At 34.6% G+C, this 9,561-nt stretch overlaps 1 long non-coding RNA gene across 12 annotated transcripts; it reads left to right on the top strand.

Moving 5' to 3' along the window:
- Positions 1-3,289: 3,289 nt before the first annotated feature.
- LOC113316956 lies at positions 3,290-6,271 on the top strand. 12 transcript variants are annotated; one of them, XR_003343130.1, is made up of 8 exons: positions 3,292-3,598; positions 4,266-4,304; positions 4,420-4,484; positions 4,571-4,656; positions 4,956-5,376; positions 5,520-5,705; positions 5,803-5,874; positions 5,973-6,271. It is a non-coding gene; the product is annotated as an uncharacterized LOC113316956 (long non-coding RNA). The 12 variants fall into 12 exon arrangements; XR_003343132.1 differs by having other exon boundaries at positions 4,404-4,484; XR_003343129.1 differs by having other exon boundaries at positions 3,292-3,952.
- The last annotated feature ends 3,290 nt before the right edge of the window (positions 6,272-9,561 follow it).

Below are 9,561 nucleotides of genomic sequence, written 5' to 3'. Positions count from 1 at the left end.
TCGCGTGTTTATGAAATATCAAGATAATATTTCATAACTTAATTGGACTTTGTGCTCGCATAAATATATATTTGGTGAAAAAATTTGGGTGAATATGTGTACCATCTTAGGATGATCCATATATTGCATGGAGTTTTTTGAGTTAATATATCCATCTTGATGAACAATAAGATTATTGACTTTTTGAGTTATTTTCCACCAATTTTTACAATGATATTTATTTTTTTCGTTATAATATTTATCATTCATATTTTAGGCATCATATATATTGTTCATTTTATTTTTCACATGTTATATATGTAGTTTTTTTTTTTCATTTTTGATCAATAAAGAAATAAATCAACTGATCAAAAGAGAGTGCAAAAAGATTATACCGCAAGGAAGGGGAATGGAAACAGAGAAGAGGGGACACAATCAAGGTAACAGGAGTACATGACGCCTTTACCTTTACTAAAAATACTAATTTAATTGTCTTTTAGCTTGGGTATGTATAACCAACATATGAATTGTTGGTATAGGAACTCACAAAGCAATGTCTCGAAGCTAGGCTTGTCATATCCTGCTAAATGATAATATCTCATCTTAGAGAAAATGAATCTTTCACTTTGTAGAAGCAAATTAGTGATGTACATGTCTAAATCATGGTAAGTATTCCTTCAATATGTTGACTTCAAAGAAAAAATAATTACAATGATAAAATTCCTAAGCTTTTCTGGATATTTGCATATAAAAAATTCATATTGTATATCTCTATCTTTCTTTATAATAAGAGACCCTCCAAGACGCCACACGTCGATACCACAATCAATCATGATTTTGGTGAAGCCACCTCATCACAGAAATCCATGTCATCACTATTTGATGGAACGCCACATGTCGATACCCCAATCAATCATGATTTTGGTGAATCCACCTCATCATATAAATCCATGTCGTCACTATTTGATTGGTTGAATCTACTAGACTCAATCCAGTAGTCAACCCAACAGTCACAATAACTTAGCCGACAAAAGAGGTGCCTTTTAAGATGTACATACTGAATTGTAAGGATACTTCAATCAAAAGATATATTTCCCTATTCTTAGTCAACTGATGTATCTTTACACGAACCATTCTTTCCCAACAGAACCAGAATTTTTTTTTTAACAAAACCAAGTTAAGCAAGAGTCCATTATATTTAACCTTACCGATGAATACTTGCAAGTTATTTTATGCTCGTCAGTCTTTACTCTAAGATGCAACTTAGTGGTACATATGATGGTACATACATTCACTTCTTTGTGAACCCATCTGTTAGAGCATAGCTCGGTCGACCTCGCATGCATTGCTATATCAAGCATGTTTGTCAATGTTAGTGATCAAAACTATGAGTCTTGATTTCTAGTCTACATAGCTAAGTCTCGGACTAGGATAGAAAAGTGTAGTTGAGCTCAAGGACTTCATGACGATTCATCATACAACGACGAAGATCTACTCAAGGAAACGTGGAACTTCATCAACAAAAAGGTATGTGGAGACTTGAATTTATCTATCACTTAAAAGTCTATTTATTCTATATCCTACTTCTTATGAGACAAAAGTTGTATGCTATATAGACTGGATCATACACATTTGATATTTCGAGCTGAGTATACTCTACCTATCTATATCTCGAAATCATATGTTGGTAAAGTGTTTCGCTTTGATCGGGTTTATCTTAACCTAATGACGAAAGTTATAATGTTTCAATCACTTTGACGAGAAATAGTGTAACAACTATATAATGTCCTCTAAGAATGTTTCAATGGTTGGAATGAGAGTTTAGGTTTATATAACCAATGATGGATATAAGCATTCTGTGGTAACACATATGTGCATAAGTCCTATTCCTTAATCCGAAGTTTGCGAACTTTGTTGATTGAGAGAAACCGGAGATTGGCTTTGCCAAGTCCGCGAACTCAGTTTGCAAACTCAGTCCACGAACTCACGGAAGTTCTTTTACCGAGAATTTCTGCTGGGATTTCCAAAAACTCGTTTGCGTGTTTAGTTTGAAAACTCAGTCCGCGAACCTAGTCCGCGAACTGGCGGAAGTCTCTTTGCCGAGATTTTCTGCTGAGTTTGGAAAACTCTGCCGGTTGCCTTAAGTCCGGGAACTTGTTTGCGAATTTGAGTGGGTTATGATCTAAAGATGTGCTCTGAACATGAAACTTAAATTACTAAGGAATGCAGTATGCAAACCGTGTCTATAAAGTTCATGAGCCGGTTCAATTGAATCGAATCATCTTTGTTTCAATTGTGTCTTGTGTAGTTACATAAGATCTCATAGAAATTGAACAACTCTCTAACTAGTTCATTTGAGTCAATTGAACTAGTTATGGTGAAGAAGAACAAGGTTAATATGAAATGCTCATATGGTTAACCTTTTGGGTTACTATGTTGATATGTACAGCTCATTGATGAATTCGAAAAGTCTATTAATCGTGAACAGATACTCTATAACATTATAAGGTCATTCTCTAAGGAAATTGAGAAACTTCTTCGAGAAAACAATTTACAGCGTGAAAAGATTTGTGATCTTGAAAAGCTGGTTAAAGAAGGCTCAATTAGAGAAAAATGTTTGATCAAGACACATTCATCTGATCTAGACAAACTTAGTGTTGAGAAAGAGAAACTTGAAGCTTCACTTGTTCTAGCCCATAGACAATGCAAATCCTTGGAAAAGGAAAACTCTGTTTTAATGAAAAGTTCTTCTGCACAAACTAATTCTCATGAGTTACTGTACAGAATGAAATTTTCTCCAGATGAAGAATGTGTCAAGAAAAGTTTTCATAACTTACAATCTTCTCCGTGGCTATGAAGTTCAAACAAGTGCCTGTTGTTACTTCTCCTCCACGAACCTGTACCTTCTGTGGAAAAGGAAATCACTATGCTATCCATTGTTTCGTCAGAAAGAAACAAATTTATAAACTTCGTAATTTGCTTCTATCCACTGTCAATGGAACAAATAGTCAGTCGACTACCTCAGTGAATCGAACACTAGTGGAAAAGAGGCCATCTGAGACATCATGAAACGACACAGTATGAATATCGAGATATAACAATGTGCAGAACCTGTCGCTGACTAAAGTCAAGATGTCGTTGTGCTATGACTTTAGTTGACTTACACAACGACGCTATCATAGTATTGTTTATATCACAGATTTGTCTTGGCTTTCTCGGGATAAGAAATATCATTGATCTAACGGCTCTAGTTCCCGCACTTCTCTCACCTCACTTATCGACCTTATCTTTTACTTCTCTTTCTTCCTTCCTTTCTTTCTTTCTCTTTCCTTTTCGTCTCCACAGTGCAGACTCCATAATCCTATCTCACAACTCTTTCATCACTACCAAATTCACGGAATATTACTCAACTGTATCACAGATGAGCCTTGATTCTCAACAATTAAACATCCATCCTGACCCTATCTCAAAATCAAAACTCATGCATCATCAGAAATCAAAAGCAAACCCTTCTTCGTTACCCTAGATCTAGTTTCTTTGCTCCTGAAATTCAAATCAGGCCTTCATCTCATACTCTAGAAGATGCAGGGACATTTAAAGATGATGATAATGATATATGGTCGAATTACTTACTTTTTTCTATTTAGGATTGATTAATCTAATTCTGAATGTAGGGTCTGTTCAAATTTCTGAAATTTTTACTAATTTTTATTATCATTTACTTAGATTTTGCAGACTAAAGAAGAAATCAATGGAGTATTTTGCTAGATTAGCGAATAGGTTTTGTTCAAGTTTCAATTAGCGAATAGGATTTTTCTTCTAGACTCTCTTTATACCATGTAATCTAAGCTTTATTAGTGTACGATCCGAAATTGGTTTAGGGTTTTTTAATTCTGGATTTATTTTATTTGGAAACCCTAACTTATGGCATAATGGTGGTGGAGTTTGAACCTCAGCCTCCTATCTTAATTAGGTAGTTTTCTTTAAGTATTAAATTGTGTGATATTTATTTGCTAACTTATTCTTAGGATTAACATGTATGTATGGGTTTTTTTCTTCAATATCTATCCCAACAAGAATCTTTTCTCTTGAAGAATGAAAGAAAAATAGACTGGTTGATTCACACTTTGAGTATGCTAAATTGTGATTTTGGATGAATAAGCTTGTATGTAGTTGTTGGACCATAAATTTCTGGTTGAGTCAGTTAGATTGATATTGATATGGTACCAGGATATTAAATAGTCTCATCTTACAGATGAATTTCTTTCTGACTTTTGTATATGCAGAATTGCGGTTGCAGAACTGGCATCTTGCTCAAGAAAATAGTAAGATGTGTGAATGATCAGTTTATTACCACATTCCTTCTCATACAATTTCAATTGCTTCAGAATACTAAATTAACTCTTTGTTTGATGTTTGGTGAGAACTGATTGTGTATAGATGAATAGAGCTTGGGATGGTCTTGGAGAAGCTCTTGAAGGTTGCATCAACAATAAGATTCATGGGTATATTCTCTAACTCCATTACTCTATTTTGTATATATGGAAATGTATGGACTGTAAATGGGGCTCTGGTTAATTTGTGTCTGTAGTTCAGGAATTAAACTGTTGGATCGTGGATATTCAAAAAATCAGTATCGAAGGATGTTATGAATGGTGACCTTATGTATCCAACAAGGTATGTATATTTTAATTCTCATTGGTACTCAAACTCTATGCTTGAAGTTGATTGTACATTGTCATTTGGAAAATTTTATACAACACACAAAGAGTGCACTCACGCGGTGGGCTGCAGAACCACATAGAAGTGTATGCAGTCTTTGCGTGTTGTATGTCTCGGTTCATTTTCCTTTGTTACTGGTACTACTTCATCTTCTGATTTTGCTGCCAACAGACCTACCTGACTTTGATGAGAAGGCTAGGACTAGATTTAAAATGTTTTAACTGAATGGGGTTTTGGTTGGTTTATTTTTGTAGTTTGGGAGTGAAACTGTTGGCTGGGAATGTTTTGGAGACGCACTCTATGGTGGATATGGGCAGGAGATAACCTTTTCATTTTCTTGAATTCATGATGTTGTGTAGTCATTCCTTGATTGTTCATTTATTTCTTTACACATGTCACCTTGCACTTCTTTCCAAGTTTTCATTAATGCAAGATGTAGTAATTAAGCTTCTATTACTCATGCCAGATTTCTATGTGGTGTTTTCTAGGTTGTGGAGCTTGATTTTCTGTATTCAAGTGATGGTACCCGTAGATGGTGGGATAACGTTTACCGGATAACTGTTGTAGCTGCTACTTGGGATCAGACTGCTTTCATCTTGAGTGTGCCCAAGCGTAAATCTAGATGAAACCCAAGAGACCCTAAGGACATCTGCATTTCCAAATACCTAAGCTAAGGTGATTGACATCTATCTAACTAATTCAGACATGCTCATAATTTGTGTAATACAGTCTTGTTTATCATTTTATAGGGTCACTTGCATCATAGAATTTTAACATTCTTATTTTTGTGTCTAAATAGCTGCCAATTGTAAATGCAGGGTGGTAGCAGATCTTCATATAGGGAAACCATTGCAAGAGTTGCAGCTGGATCTCATTCCAAGAAAATGTTAAATCTATATTGCGCAACTGAGATGAGTCTTGCGCTCCATGCTTTCTATACAAGGAAACAGACTCGCCGGGAAAGTTCAATTTGGTGTTAGTCTGATGCAGGCACTTGCTGTTTTGTAAGCACTTTTGAAACAGTTGAGCTAATATATCAATATTTTGTTATTACCTCATTTTCATTGTTATTGACGTATCAGTAATTCATATTAACTGCAGAGATCTTTGCTGCAAGTTGTTAGGGGACCAATTCCTTCACATCTTGGCAATTTTTTCTTATACGGGTAAATTGTAAGTTTGCCTTCTTAATATACCTTATTAAATTAGACATATACAAGGTGTTGTGTTTTTGTTTTGTGAGTCTTACTAGTTAAGTGGTTTTATTTTAGGTAACTATATGCCCAGACTCAATGTTGGAAGTAGCAGCCGATCTCCGTCGACAAGTAGCTGGCCGACTCCCTTGCTCATTACTGTTGCAGGTGTACACACCCTTCTGCGAGTCCACTTACTTCTTCTAATCCAGTTTCAAGGAGTGAATTTTTTGTTCTCTCAATGACTTGTGTGCATGAATTCAAGATTTGACTACTTTTTTGTTTTTTTATATACCAAAGTGTCAACTGAATTAAGTTATGAATTGTGCAACTAATATGATGATTTTATTTGAATGGTCATTTGAGTAATTTGAGTTTCAGTCAGATTTATTTCAGCCCAGTCAGAAACACTGTTTTCACCTGAATCAGTTTTGGAATTCAGCTGAATTTCTATTTTTTTATAATATAAAATTAACTCTACGACACCACTCAGCTATCGTGTATAGTGACAGCTCAAACGTATCGTAAATTCAATTTATTCAGCGTTAACGTGATAGTGTCGTTCCAGAAAAGACACTGTATCTACGGCACTTTCAGTTACAGTTCAAAAGTGTCTCATAACTGGCTTATACGACACTTTCTGACTATCTCAAAACGGCTTTTTTCCACTAGTAGAATACCCACAGAAAACCAAGAACCTTATAAACATGAATATCTTCCTAGAAGTCATCACAGGACATAGGTACATTCTAACCAAATAAACTGCCATGTTACTGATGAGTGTATTCCCAGTGTTTATAAGAATGTTTTTGGTAAATCTATATCTAGAAAATGGATTCCCATCTTTTCTGATCCCCTTGAACCAATTACAAGAGGTCCTAGATTTAGTCCTCAGAGAAAGCCTTCAGAAGGATATGCAGAACAAGCTATGTCTTATTTTTTTAAACTGAGTGATAATCAATGAAGGAAGGCTAAACAAAAACAATGTTCATTTAATGAGCTAAATGCTCATACTTGTGCAAATTAATCACAAGGTTGATATCTCACCCACCAAAAATCAATAGTTGTGTGAGAATTGAATAGGTATACTCTGTGCAAAGTAACTCTGATTATCTAGCTATTTTCTTATCGTTCTTAGATGGATAATCAATCACATACTTTTACGAGTATTTTATCATCCCTTTTTGTATTGTTTTTTTTTTTTTTTTTTTTTTTTTTTTGTCTTGCCTTTCCAAAACTACAAGTTTTGTTTTGGGATGTCATAAGGGTACATGTACGGTTTTGAGCTCAGTCTCATATACCTATCTTGCAAACCGTATATCTCTCAAAACCTTTATATACCTTTCCTATTGAAGCATTCCTCTCTAGGTTTCTCTTCAATGGCGTCTTCTTCCTTGTGGGATTTTCCTTAAGACTTCGTTGACAACGGTATATATTTTGAGTTTGATAAAGAGAAGGGAACTCTTTTTGAAGTTGAAAGATCTTTTCCTCAATCTCATGTTTCCTACTCAGATATTGGGGAGAAGATTCCAACTAAGGTGATCATTGATTCTCAACAACCTGTTGGAACTATAAAGTGTCTTGATGCTGTAAAAGCTGAGTTGAAAAAGGTTAATTATAACCTTGCTCTCATAAAGAACCGCGTTAAAGAACCTCTCAAAAAGGATGTTTCCTCAAAGATTGATGAGGTTGGAGTCGCTCATAAGCTCGATAATCACAAGACTCATGAATCTCCAGAACCGTCCATCTGATTTTTAGTGTCTGGGTTTTGACCTAAGAGTCCGTTTTTGGTTTAGATACCTAGTATGTCTTCCTTTTGGATTAGTTGGAAGAATAACTAGTGTTTTGAATAGCGAATATTATGACTACACATAGTTATTTTGTTTTCATCTTCTTGAGTTATATTTTAGGTTTATTGGTTTTAAATTCCAAAAATATTTGGAGGATGATGTTATTGCAGTACTAATCTGTTTGATTTTGAATTACTTCAATATTTTTATGGGATATGTATTGTTTGCGTCCGTGAACTTGAAGGTCCCATATGTTGTCAAAAGTAAAGTCGTTCATAAATTGGTATTCGTATTGATGAAAGGACGAATGGACTTTTGTCAAATACAAAAGTTATGCCTATGCAGTCATTTATTTGATGGAAAATAGGATAAAATCTTTTGTGTGACAAGGATGAAGTCTATTATGTTATTATGCAAATAGTGATGGAAAGATAGAATAGATCCTTGTATGAATTCCACGGTATTGATCTTCATTGATCCATACTTTTTGTATTACCGTGAGGCTCCATAATGTGTCTTATGTTGAGCACGATACAACTAAGTTGATTACTTTGTGATTAGCTTTGTTGGTTGTTCCGTAAGGTACTTTATGTCGAGCATATTTGAACTAAATTAATCATCTTGGTTGGTTATTAGTTATTTGCTCCGAAAGTCTTCTTTTGTCGAGCAAAACAATTGACAATTAAGTTAATTACTTCTCTGATTAGTTTGGTTGTGTTTTCCAATTAGATTAATTATAGGTTCTCTTGTAATTAGCCTAGTTGAGTATTCATATATTTCAAAAGTCCTTGTGTTGAGTATATGAACGGCTATACTAATCATGCTCTATTGGTTAATGTACTCGTATATTCCGTAAGGTTTTCCTTATGTTGAATATGTGAACGATTAAGATAGTCATCTCCGCATGATTACCTTAGTCGTAGCTCCATAAGTTTACTTATGTTGAGCACAATCAATTAAATTGATCACTTTTGTGGTTTGATTTAGTTGCGTATTCCAATTAAATTAATCATGGATTTACTTGTGATTAATTTGATTGAGTTTTGGATATAGAAAATCATTCCTATGGTTTTTGGTGTCCCATTAAAAATCATTCTTTTCCTTCCAAATTAAGGTCGCTCTTGTTGTTCTTTCAGGATGGGGGAGAGTTCTTTTGAACTTGTGCTTAATGGTAATATCTTGCGGGGTGTGCGGCTGTGGAATTTTATAGGGGTTATCTTGTATCTTTAAACTCCTTGATGAATGCATTTAGCTTCGGATTTATGATTGCATCTAATTTAAGTTGGTATGTATTTTTTTTAGTCTATGAAACGTCTCTTCTCGGAAATTTCATTAGGATTCCGTTCTTGTACTTTTGCCAATTTTATTGACAAAAAGGGGGAGAATTACTGTATAGTTCTACTACATATACATATGGTTTTCGGATCATTCTGTAAATGGGAGTGGTTTCCATTTGAGATGGAGTATTGACTAAGGGGGAGTGATACATATCACTGTAGTATTATTGTTAAAGTCATGATGCATTTAGACTTTGATGTTACATAATAATACTATGTCACTGTATAATAATGATCGAGAATTTCCATTTCTCTCATTGTTATAGCTACAGATCTTCAAGAACGGTGATGCTAAACTTACAACCTTTGGGATCATTAAAGTACTTGGAAGGAAGAAGATTTCAGGGAACGCTGAAGATTAGACTATGGAATAGGAGCCACTAAAGTTTATCTTTTTTGTATTTCATATGTATTAATAGTTTTGTCACTAAAATTGACAAAGGGGGAGATTGTTAGAGCATAGCTCGGTCGACCTCGCAAAAGTTGCTATATCAAGCATGTTTGTCAATGTTAGTGATCAAAACTATGAGTCTTGATTTT

The sequence above is a fragment of the Papaver somniferum genome, chromosome 10, assembly GCF_003573695.1.
Source record: "Papaver somniferum cultivar HN1 chromosome 10, ASM357369v1, whole genome shotgun sequence".
Classification (NCBI taxonomy): domain Eukaryota; kingdom Viridiplantae; phylum Streptophyta; class Magnoliopsida; order Ranunculales; family Papaveraceae; genus Papaver; species Papaver somniferum.
This window is presented reverse-complemented; position numbering and strand designations above follow the sequence as displayed.